Source organism: Mytilus californianus, unplaced genomic scaffold, assembly GCF_021869535.1.
Source record: "Mytilus californianus isolate M0D057914Y unplaced genomic scaffold, xbMytCali1.0.p SCAF_8, whole genome shotgun sequence".
In the NCBI taxonomy this organism is placed as follows: Eukaryota; Metazoa; Mollusca; class Bivalvia; order Mytilida; family Mytilidae; genus Mytilus; species Mytilus californianus.
The window spans coordinates 87,381,103-87,393,054 of NW_026262734.1; positions in this window are offsets into that span (position 1 = coordinate 87,381,103).

Sequence of the window (11,952 nt, forward strand, 5' to 3'; positions counted from 1 at the left end):
ACAGATAACAATTAACATGTTAAACCAACTACCTAGTAACTACAACCACAAAATATCAAAACTTCTTGACAAATGAGGAAACACCATGCTCGTTTTCGGGTCTTCTTTTTCAATAAATATGAAATATAATTTCAAAAATATTAGATCCCTATATTTTTCTTTCATATGTGTCTGAGTAATTGTGAAAAAGGGATATTAATAATTACATTTTTCGAATATACAATCAAATTTTTTTAATTGATAAAAACGCTTTTGGGGAAATAGATACACAGGATGGTTAATTCGCCGTTTCAAAATCTAATCTAATGCATTCTGGGTAATATTTTTAAAAGTGTATACCAAAACGTCGTGATTGGTTAAAACGTCCTAAACAATGGAAATTCAACCAATGACTTGACGTTATTTTCATTTTTGGGTATGAACAATGAAATTACCCATAGTCCTTCAGATTCTGAAACGGCCAATTTTGTATTATTTTAAATGAGTACAATAAGGATGAAGATACAAGGAACAACCGCAATTAATAAGTCGAAGTAAAAGCCATGGTTTAATAACATAAATCCCCAAAACAGTCAATCAATATTGAACAGAATAAACCCGTCCAAAAACCGTGAATGATCTTATGATTTCCGGAAAGATACGCAGTCTGTTCTCTGCTATTGGAATCCGTGGTGTTGCTCAGGTAGCACTCTACAGTAAGGTGTGTAGTTTCGCATTTTGGCCCCTGTGGATTTTTCAAATATGAGAGCTAATGTGCAATAAAATTCATTTTTGGATAGCTGAAGATTAATATAGCCTTCACAGTGGGTTTATAGGAACATCTAGATTGTGTAATGCATGTATTATGGGCTGTTTTCTATATGACAGTCCGTATTTTCATATCCATACCAGACATCAGTCCGGCAATTTTTGCATTGTTTTTTTCTAACTTTTTGTCGCACGAACTTTGTGATTACATTTTACAAAAAAATGAGGCGAAAGAAACCCAATTTTTATTTGATCATTTAGTAGATTAATGTTAACAGTTTCAAAAAAGGTATCACTCATAGGCATTGAAATTCTAGTTTAAACCAAATTTTGGGGGAATATGTGACATTTTCATGCCCCTTTTTGTAATTTTTAATGTTGCCATGGATACCCAAAAAAGGAATTATCTTTCACCATTTTAACTTTTGAAAATTAAATCTATGGAAGATACTGATTACATACATATGCACATGTATGACCCAACCAATTGGCTTAATGTATTAGAAAGCCAGGAATAGAAGATGATTAAACATTTTGTGGTTCAATTTTAATTTTATTTTCTAACTGTGGAGTGCTGCCTCAAGCCAAGTACTAATCCGGTTATAAGTCGCATTCTGTAATGTCATAATCCTGGGTATGAGTAATTTCTTCTCCTTGATAGTATATGCATGCGAGTCATACATCATTCGATTTGTATGAAAAATGAAAACAGTACTTTATAAACACGAGTCCGAAGCGTTTTACTGGATTAACCTTCATATGGAACGCTCAAAGCCGAATATTTGAAAGCCAAGAATGTGTAAAAACCGAGACAGTTAAAGAGCTATATGACCAAAGATTATCGAATAATAAAAGCCAAATCCATCTACGGTCAATTTTGCCTAATGGAGTTGAAAACTTAGTTTTTTTATAATTTATAAATTCATAAATGGACAATCTAATAAAGGTTTGTTACCAATCATGTCAGTACCAAATTACTGCCTACTGAGCTGATGATAACCTCGGGGACTGATAGTCCAGCAGCAGCGGTATCGACGCAGTATATAATCGATGTTTAAAATAAAATGGTCCTTGTTTTTTATAAAGATTGTCCATAGGGCCTTATCTACCCAGATAGTTTCTTGGGATGATACAGCTATTGACGACTTGCAGGAATCCAACGTCGTATAAAGCCTGGTGATCCCTGGTATCATTGCCGGGAAGCGGTTGTTCTGTATAAAACGTGAGGGTATGATTGCCAATGAGACAACTATCCACCAAAGTTCAAATGAAGTGGATGTAAGCAATTATAGGCAACCGTACGGCCTTCAACAATGCGAAAAACCCATTCAGTATGGTCGGCTGTTTAAATGATCCGTATGTTACATTTATCTTCACTTTCACAACTTTCGGAAGGACGGAAAGCTTCGTGTATTTTATTTCCATTTCACTGATCTAGGAACATATATGTTCCATGTTAGAATATGACAATATACCCTAAAAGAATTACAAACAAAATATAAATCCGGAGCACTGGCTAATGCGCAGGTGGGACCATGTTCCGGAACTGATAGTTCCAGGCGCAGCACCGATACAGTGGTCGCTTAAAAAAACAAATGATATGGTTTCTATGCGAACTTCATGTGTTTCTGGAATTTTTTCATCGTGGCCAAAACTGTATAAGTGGAGATAACTAAAATAACTTAGTGCTATACAAGTAAAACGATTGGTGACGCTAAAACTAGTATAGCAGGATCTGTTTACCCTTTCTGAACACCTGAGTTCACCCATTGATAGTTTTTGGTGGAGTTCGTTTTGATCAGTCTTTAGATGTCTATTTAGTATCTGTGAACTTTTTTTTTTCAGTCGTCATCCGGGTTTTTTTTTTTTCATTTTACTGTAACTTAATCTTGATAATTTGAACTGTATTTTTTATTTAAAATTATAACAAAGGAATTTTACAATTTTACATAGCAGTCAAATATGGGATTCAAAAATAAATTTTGAAAAACTTTTATAAATCCGTCTCCACAAATATAGCAAACAATATGACGTGCCAACAGCATATACAGTTATTAAATTATTATCTATTGCTATGCATTGAAAAAAACCCGAATATTGTGACTATATACACACTTTTCCATGTATAATTCTTACAAAATAGAATTGAGAAAGCTATAAGCTTGATAACAGGACTCATGGCCTATGTTATATAATTTGTTTTGAAAATAGCACGATATAAACTACATTTTGGATAAACAAGAGTGCACACGCTGAAATGTCTCGCCTTCTTTACTAATCATTCAATTTGATATTATGTTGATAGTCCTAAATATAAAGCTTTACTACAACTATCACATAAACTTAACATGATCCAAGAAAATGAGGTCAAGGTCATATAAACAAAACAAGAAAATACATGTACACCTTACAATCATTCAATACACTAAATATAGTTGACCTATTACTTATAGTTTCTAAGATACAGACTTAACCAAGAAAACTAAACTTGATCAATGAACCATGACAATGAGGTCAAGGTCAGATGAACCATGCCAGGCAGACATGTACAGCTTGCAATCCTTCCATACAACAAATATAGTTGACCTGTTGCTTATAGTATTAGAAAAACAAACCAAAACACAAAATCTTAACACTGAGCAATGAACCGTGAAAATGAGGTTAAGGTCAAATAAAACCTGCAAGACTGGCATGTACATCATAAAATATTTTCATACACCAAATATAGTTGACCTATTTCATATAGTATTAGAAAAAAAGACCAAAACTCAAAAACTTAACTTTGACCACTGAACCTTGAAAATGAGGTCAAGGTCAGAAGACACCTGCAGCTAGACATGTACACCTTACAATCATTCCATACACCAAATATATAGTAGACCTATTGCATACAGTATAAGAAAAACAGACCAAAACACAAAAACCTAACTACAACCACTGAACCATGAAAATGAGGTCAAGGTCAGATGACACCTGCCAGTTGGACATGTACACCTTACAGTCCTTCCATACACCGAATATGCTAGACCTATTGCTTCTAGTATCTGAGATATGGACTTGACCACCAAAACTTAACCTTGTTCACTGATCCATGAAATGAGGTCGAGGTCAAGTGAAAACTGTCTGACGGGCATGAGAACCTTGCAAGGTACGCACATACAAAATATAGTTATCCTATTACTCATAATAAGAGAGAAATTAACATTACAAGAAATCTTAACTTTTTTTTCAAGTAGTCACTGAACCATGAAAATGAGGTCAAGGACAATGGACATGTGACAGATGAAAACTTCGTAACATAAGGCATCTATATACAAAGTATGAAGCATCCAGGTCTTCCACCTTTTAAAATATAAAGCTTTTAAGAAGTTAGCTAACCCCGCCGCCGCCGCCGCCACCGCCGCCGGATCACTATCCCTATGTCGAGCTTTCTGCGACAAAAGTCGCAGGCTCGACAAAAATTAAAAGAACTATAATTTTAATTTAGATAATGTGGGAGTATACAAAAATGTTTTAATTTTGCTACATATTTTGCCAAAATGGACTTTATTTCGTCTCTTTTACTTCAATCGATTCAAATAAAACAAACACACATATACAGATAATATCAAGTAAGACCACACATCTTCATAGAATAATCCCATAATTGTTGACATGCTTCATCATCTTGTGCTAATTTATTTTCCCAGGCAAGTCTACAATGACCGAAACACTTTCCTGTCACAGTGGTTAGAGATTCATCAACTGCTGCAAAAATTGTTGTTTGTGCACCAGCTGTACAATCAAAACTAACAAACCTGGAAAACATCACAATGTTAAACTTTGCAAAAAATCACGAGTTTTGTTCGTAATCATTAGTTAGCAACTTTTTTTAAAGAGAGCTGCTAGAATAATACTAGAAACAAACCCGTTCGCTCCTTATGAACCCTTCTTCAAACACTAACTAGCTTTCAGTAACTGCGAGTACTCTCAAATCGTACTTTCGTGTTAATTTGACCTGTTGATACAATTTGTAATGCATTTTTGTTAGTTAATGTTTACTTATTTAGTGTTATATCTCGTCTCACTATTTTTAATATATACCACCTTTGATAAGTGTTTGGTATTACTATAAATTTTCACTTCTGTTCTCTTACTATGAACAACAAAATTATTTATTTTGTAATAAATATTTCCGTACTCCATGTATACCTTAAAACAAAATTATTTTTATCTACCTGATTACGTTATTTTATTTGGCAGCATTTTGTCCAAGGTTATAGTTGTCTTTCTGATATTGTTATACATCTCCCCCCCCCCCTTTTTTTATATAAATTTTGTATTTACATTGTGTCATAGATCAAATTTATTCGTTCAGTGTATGTTCACTTGTTTTTGTTAATATGTCTTTTGATTGAGTTAAGCCATTTCAATTGATATTTTATAGTGTGTCTTTCTATGTTGTGATGTTACACTTTTGTTTCAGGTTAGGGTGAAGGTTGGCGCCTATTAAAACGTTTAAACCCGCTGCATTTGTTTGCACCTGTCCTTAGTCAGGAACCTGATGTTCAGTGGTTGTCGTTTGTTGATGTGGTTCATAAGTGTTTCTCGTTTCTCGTTTTTTATATAGATTAGACCGTTGGTTTTCCTGTTTGAATGGTTTTACACTAGTCATTTTTGGGGCCCTTTATAGCTTGCTCTTCGGTGTGAGCAAGGCTCCGTGTTGAAGGCTGTACTGTGACCTATAATGGTTTACTTTTACAAATTGTGACTTGGATGGAGAGTTGTCTCATTGGCACTCATACCACATCTTGCATCTACTTAAACTGGCTGACAGTTGAATAGAGGATAAAATAACACAAGTTTGTGATGACATTTAAGTGCATCAAAAATATCATGTCCAATCATATCTAACTAGCAAGTTTCATTATGTTTCAGACAGAAATTCATACCCCTTGAGAAATGCTGTTCAAAGAAACCTCATACACTATAAACCAAATATCGAATTGTTCGAGAAATCATGTATTCTGGACCATTCTTGTGGAACAATTTGCCTATATCGTTACGAAATATTACAAATGTTAATTATTTCAAATACAAGCTAACAGATCATTTATTGAAATCAACCAATTGAAAACATATAGAATATCAATTATTTCATCATGTTTATTTTTTAAACATTTGATGCAGTTGTTTTAACATTATCATTATAAGACTTTTATACTAATGTATGCCACGTATATGTTTGCATTTTTGTTTTTTCTTTTCTATGATGAGCGCCTCAAGGAATATTAGCTGTATACTAGCTAACTGTGTAACCCTTCTGAAAATATGGTATTGTTGTTGGTGTTGTTAGTATAGCTTTAGTCAATATACCCCATGGATTTTAGTTTAATTTGTCAAAAAGTTGACAAAGCGCTGTTATTGAAATTGATGCAAGATATGTGTGTTTCTTCAACTTTCTAATCAATATTATAATCGTTAACCCTATCTCTACTAGTCCTATGTCCAGCTTTCACTTTACCCCTGTGCAGCAAATTCTGATTTTGTAATCATCTGAATTATGTGTTTATTTACTGTTAGCCTCTGCATAAATGAATTAGTAACTTTTAGTCCTTTGTTGCATATATCATTATATGCGACAAGCATGGAGATGGCGGGCAGTCTTGTTTTAGAGATTTACATTATGGCTTTTAAATTAAAAGTAACCTTTATATACATATTGAATGATGACAGTGACTCAATCTCACATGCAAAATTTTGGAATAAAACATCCTAATTGTTGACCTTAAATTACAATCACCTCCCTTAAACCTCTTCCGGTTCCTGTTTTATGTACAATTCAAATTTCACTTATATGATTACCTGAACCAGGGATCAAAAATCAAATACAACTTCTCTGGTAAAACTGATTTTAAAGGTGCTATTAAAATGTCTGTAGCAACCAAACCTGGATGAACGGAATTTGCCGTTACATGAGTCCCTGAAAAAAATGACGGGTTTGTTTTATATTGGAAGAGAAAGAGCTTGAGTACAAAGGAAGTCTTAGAATAGAAAAGGTGGTATCCAGCTGATTGTTTATATATCGAAGCATAGCTGTAACTTTGTACCCGTAGTAAATACCCATTTGATATAATTGGTTGCTCCTCTTGTTAGGACATCACATTAACGTCACCTTCGGCACAAATATTCCCAATCAATCTACGAACTTGTCTTTCGAGGGTCCCTTTAGTGGAGAAAGTGCCACGCTTAAAATTTTTTTGCAAAGAATTTCGCTAAAGCCGGTGTTATTAGTCATCCTAAACCTCCAGTGAGGGGAGAGTTTTTATGCTCCGTGTTTAAGGCCTCACTGTGACTTTGAGATGAACAGCAATGAAGGCGTTGTGCCTTTGCTTTTTGTGGGTTTTTGCTGTGCATGTACTGATTTTGTGTCATCGATGGATACCCCAAATCTTTTGTTTTTCTATTAGTGAATGTTGTTTAACATTTATATTTTAATGTAAATATATATACCTTGAGGGATTTTCGACAACATCTTTGAATGCATAATATTGGCTTATTTGCTTGCGTAGTAGCCTGACAGGTCCGGATAAAGCATACCATCAATATTTGGACCTTTGTCATACTTAAGCGGTGATATCCGTCATAAATTCCGAAGTAAGCTGACATTTATTACACGAGAATTTCGGGTCTTTCTAAAAAGGTCAAGTAAAAGATAAGTCAACAGGAAGTGTCCTAGATGATTAACCCCAAAAATTAAATCACAATTCTGCTTTGTCTTCGGACCTATTGTTTTATAGGCCCATCCTGCAATACCTACAAAAAATATACAAGAATTATGTAGGGTACACACTACTAGTATTTCCTGCATCTTTATTCCTCAGTTCATACAATAAAAAAAATTAGTGCCATTATTCAGCTTCAGCTTTCTACTGTCTCTTGTAAATCAATTTGTTCAGTTCTTTTTTATGTATGCCAATAAGCTATGTATTTGAGAATACTATTCACGATAATGCTGTTTTAATCTAGTTACATGTAACACCGGTCTCTTAAAAATGAACGCTCTACAACAATGAATCCCTTTTATACATGTAGGCTATAAACGGCCCCGGAATGGAGCATTTCGAGCATTTCAAGAGAATAACCCAACGCCGTATTTATACTTTAAAAAAAATAAACCTAAATTAATAACGGCAGACAGCAACCAACGACAACCACAGGATTATATGACTTAAAAGAATGTGTCAGGGTTGATATAATAATAATAAGATATGGTATGATTGTCATGAAACAAATATCCCCCACAGACCGAATGACGAAAATATGTAGGAGGGATTTGGTTTGTGCTACTTACGTGCTAAACATGCAGCATTTACAAGTAGGAACAAAGAGTCAGATTCACGTGTCTAAGTGACATATCTTAAATTCCGGTTCCAAATGGTAACATTTAAAGCAAAGCTAATACATTGAAACTTGATAGGCTATCAACAATTAAAGCTAATTGACAGTATTCCTAATACTCCTGTTATTTTTGTTATTTTTGAATGAGCATGCTATCTTCCGGAATACATGTATGATGCATATACTTGTAATATTTTCTGTTGAACGATTGAATTACGTCAGCTATGTATACCCAATCAATCATTACCTGAATTATTAATGAGGATGTCAAGTCTTTTTTCTTCTTTTATTATGTCTATTGCATAAGAAAAAAAAACAAACAACATAATGCACACTACAACAAAGAAAACTAAATTAGGATCAACACGAGCCCAACTACATCTTGGATCATCTTGGGAGTATCTTGAGTGCTCTGGTATTGTTATCAGACCCTGATCCTCATGATGCACCTGTCATATTGCTCATTTAAATACGAAGTTTGAAGATTACTTCCAAAATTTTAAATAGATGTGGAAACAATTTCAGTACATTCCTTTGTTGTATTAAACATTCATTTTATCCTTACATATAACAATTGATAAAATTAAGAATGGAAATAGGGAATGTTTCAAAGAGACAACAACCCGACCAAAAAGCATAAAACAGCCGAAGGCCACCAATAGGTCTTCAACACAGCGAGAAAATCCCGCAACCGGAGTCGTGCTTCAGCTGGCCCCTACACAAAAATGTGTACTAGTTCAGTGATAATGGACGTCATACTTAACTCCGAAATACATAAATGAACTAAAATTAAAAATCATACAAGACTAACAAAGGCCAGAGGCTCCTGACTTGGGACAGGCGCAAAAATGCGGCGGTGTTGAACATGTTTAATGAGATCTCAACCCTCCCCCTATACCTCTAGCCAATGTAGAAAAAACAATCACACATCAATTCACACAGTAAAACTTAGTTTAACAGAAGTCCGAGTCCGATGTCAGAATAGGTAACAAAAGAAACTAAACAAAATGACAATGATACATACATTAACAAAGGACTACAAGCAGTTACTGACATGCCCGCTCCATACATCAATTAAACTGATTGAAAGATTATGTCTTCATCATATGAATATCAAGCACAATCCCTCCCGTTATGGGTTTAGTGTCAAGCCATCATGAGTATTGAGGTTATACACTTTTGACTTGTGAATATTTCTATTCAAATGACACAAGATGTATTGTTGACATCATGAGTCAATATCTAATAAATAATACGAGTCATAAGAGACAAAGAGGCTATCTTAGGGGCCAACTTAAGTCCGCGTCCTGGTGCGGGATTTTCCCGATTTGTTGAAGACCCATTGGTTGCCTTCGGTTGTTTTTTACACTTTGGTCGGGTTGTTGTCACTTTGACACATTCCCCATTTCCATTCTCTATTTGACATAGTATAAACTAGAATAATGTACAATAAAATGAACGGTTCCAATTGTATTGGACCAGATAGACATTTCGGCAATACAAGTCACTTCAGTGATGCCTGAGGCCAAAATAGTTGAAAACTCTTAGCATTAATGATGAGTCAAATCTTAAACACATGATTTGATATTCCTTAATTTAAAATTCAAAAATTTTGTAATAGTATATTATAATTACATAATATCCTTATTTCCATGCCAGTATCGAAGTACTTGCTACAGGGATGGTGATACCATTTTGGGACTTATAGTCCACCAGCAGAGCCTGAGGTATTGACCAAGTGGTAGTTATAATAAGAATGGTACCGAATTTGCTGCAGCAGGCTGTGAGAACACATCTTCAGTAACCATACGAACTAAAAAAAAGCACTGGTAAATTTCATTTGTATGTTATTGATACATTGTAGTACCACGATGAATGTCACCCGTCACATGTGGAACAGGAACTGCTGACACTTCAGCAGCCTTGTGGTTCAATCACGGTGTTTTGATTGGTTATTCAATGTTTTACTTATCTGTGTAGTGTTTTATTTATGTTGTTCTTCTTTTCGTCTTTTTTATGCCCCCGCGACAAAATGTTGGTTCGCACACATTGTATTATTTTACCTCTATCAATCCGTCTGTCCGTTCGTCCGTCCGTCCGTCATTCCGGATTAGGATACATTGTTTGTCCGGCTATCTTCTTCTACAGTTTTGGAGGTACAACTTTAATATTTTGTAGGATGTTCATACACATAACGAACGTGTGCATGGCCACATGATTTTGATTTTTTCAAATATTCTGAAATTGACATGAAGTTGGACTTAGTAATGTTTTGGTACTAGCTGTATAAAGATATAATGGTTTGTTCGCTATCTCCGCCTATAGTTTTGGAGGTAGAGCTTTAATATTTTGTAACATGTTCATACACATAATGGAGGCGTGCATGGGCACAGGATTTTTATTTCGTTTAAATATTCAGAAAAGGAAATTTCAAGTTGTATGCCAACATCATTGTTTGTCAAATCTAAAGTATGTCGAGCTCTACTCATGCGTATGGTAGAGCAGAAAGGGGGGATGGTATTGTCCATATCTAGTTTCTTATTTTATATTGTTATGCCAAAATGTTGTCTTTTATTTCTAGACTTATCATTTCCGATAGCCTCATTAATATCTCAAGGAAGATTGTGCTTAAGAAGAACACGAGGGAATACATATGCACAAAGTAACAAGAAATAAAAGTTTGATTTCAATAGCTGTTGGGATGTAAGGAAATAAATATCCGCTTCAGTGATTGGAGCACGATAAAAAAAAAAACTGAAAATAACCATTCAGTATAAAAACTCGTAAAATATGTGCTATAACACAGTAAAAACACAAAAAGCAAAGGAACATCGATTATATTCTTTATCTCAACGTTACAGTGGGGCATTCAACACAAAGCATGAATTGCCACCTCACTATAAGTTTATGACGGTTTGTGTGGTGAACTTTATGAACTGACGTTTGCGCCACAACTGTGAATGGAAAACAATCCCATTGAGTATTATTTATTTACAACAAAGATTGATGTTGAAAAAAAACCAACTTAATTCACATAGTTGGGTGGATGGGGTTAGACTGGCTGAAAGTTTTGTTATCCTAAATTGATTTTTTTTGGTTCTATAAACACATGTGAAATCATCGAAAAGTGGCAATTCCGTTTACATAAGATTCATCAGTAACACTCTAATCAAACTATTTGAATCCTAATTCAAATATGAAGTGAAAGACAATTAAAAACAAAAAATTCCAAAAAGTAATCGGTTTCATGGTACATGTATCTATGTCATTAGAACCATAATTAAGTGCCAATTTTGAATCAAAATACAAAACAATACACTCAGATAAAATCAAGATTAGGATGTCATTTATAATTACTGGGAACAGATAACAAATGTTGTATAGGAAATTTTTATATTTAATTACATTTACAGACATAATTTCATGCACATTACAGTCATTATGGATTTTGCCATGACCACTCTTTGTCTCGTCATCTGAATGTTAAGACACTAACAATCAATCAGTGTTGATGAAACAACACTCATGATATTGTATGATTTTCTATGAATTTTACATAAAGAATTTCGGAAACAGGTTTTTAATAAAAGTTCATAAATCTTTCACCGGAAAAATCCACAAATATAGAAAATAATATTATGTGCCAACAGTATATACAGTTATTAAGTGAAATCATCTATTTGCAATCTGTTGCAAAAAAAAAAACGAGTATTGTGACCATACTTTTCTATGTATAATCCTTATTAAAAAGTAAAATAACAAAAATACCGAACTTCGAGAAGAGTCTGTAGTTAAATGGCAAAATCAAAAGCTCAAATACATCAA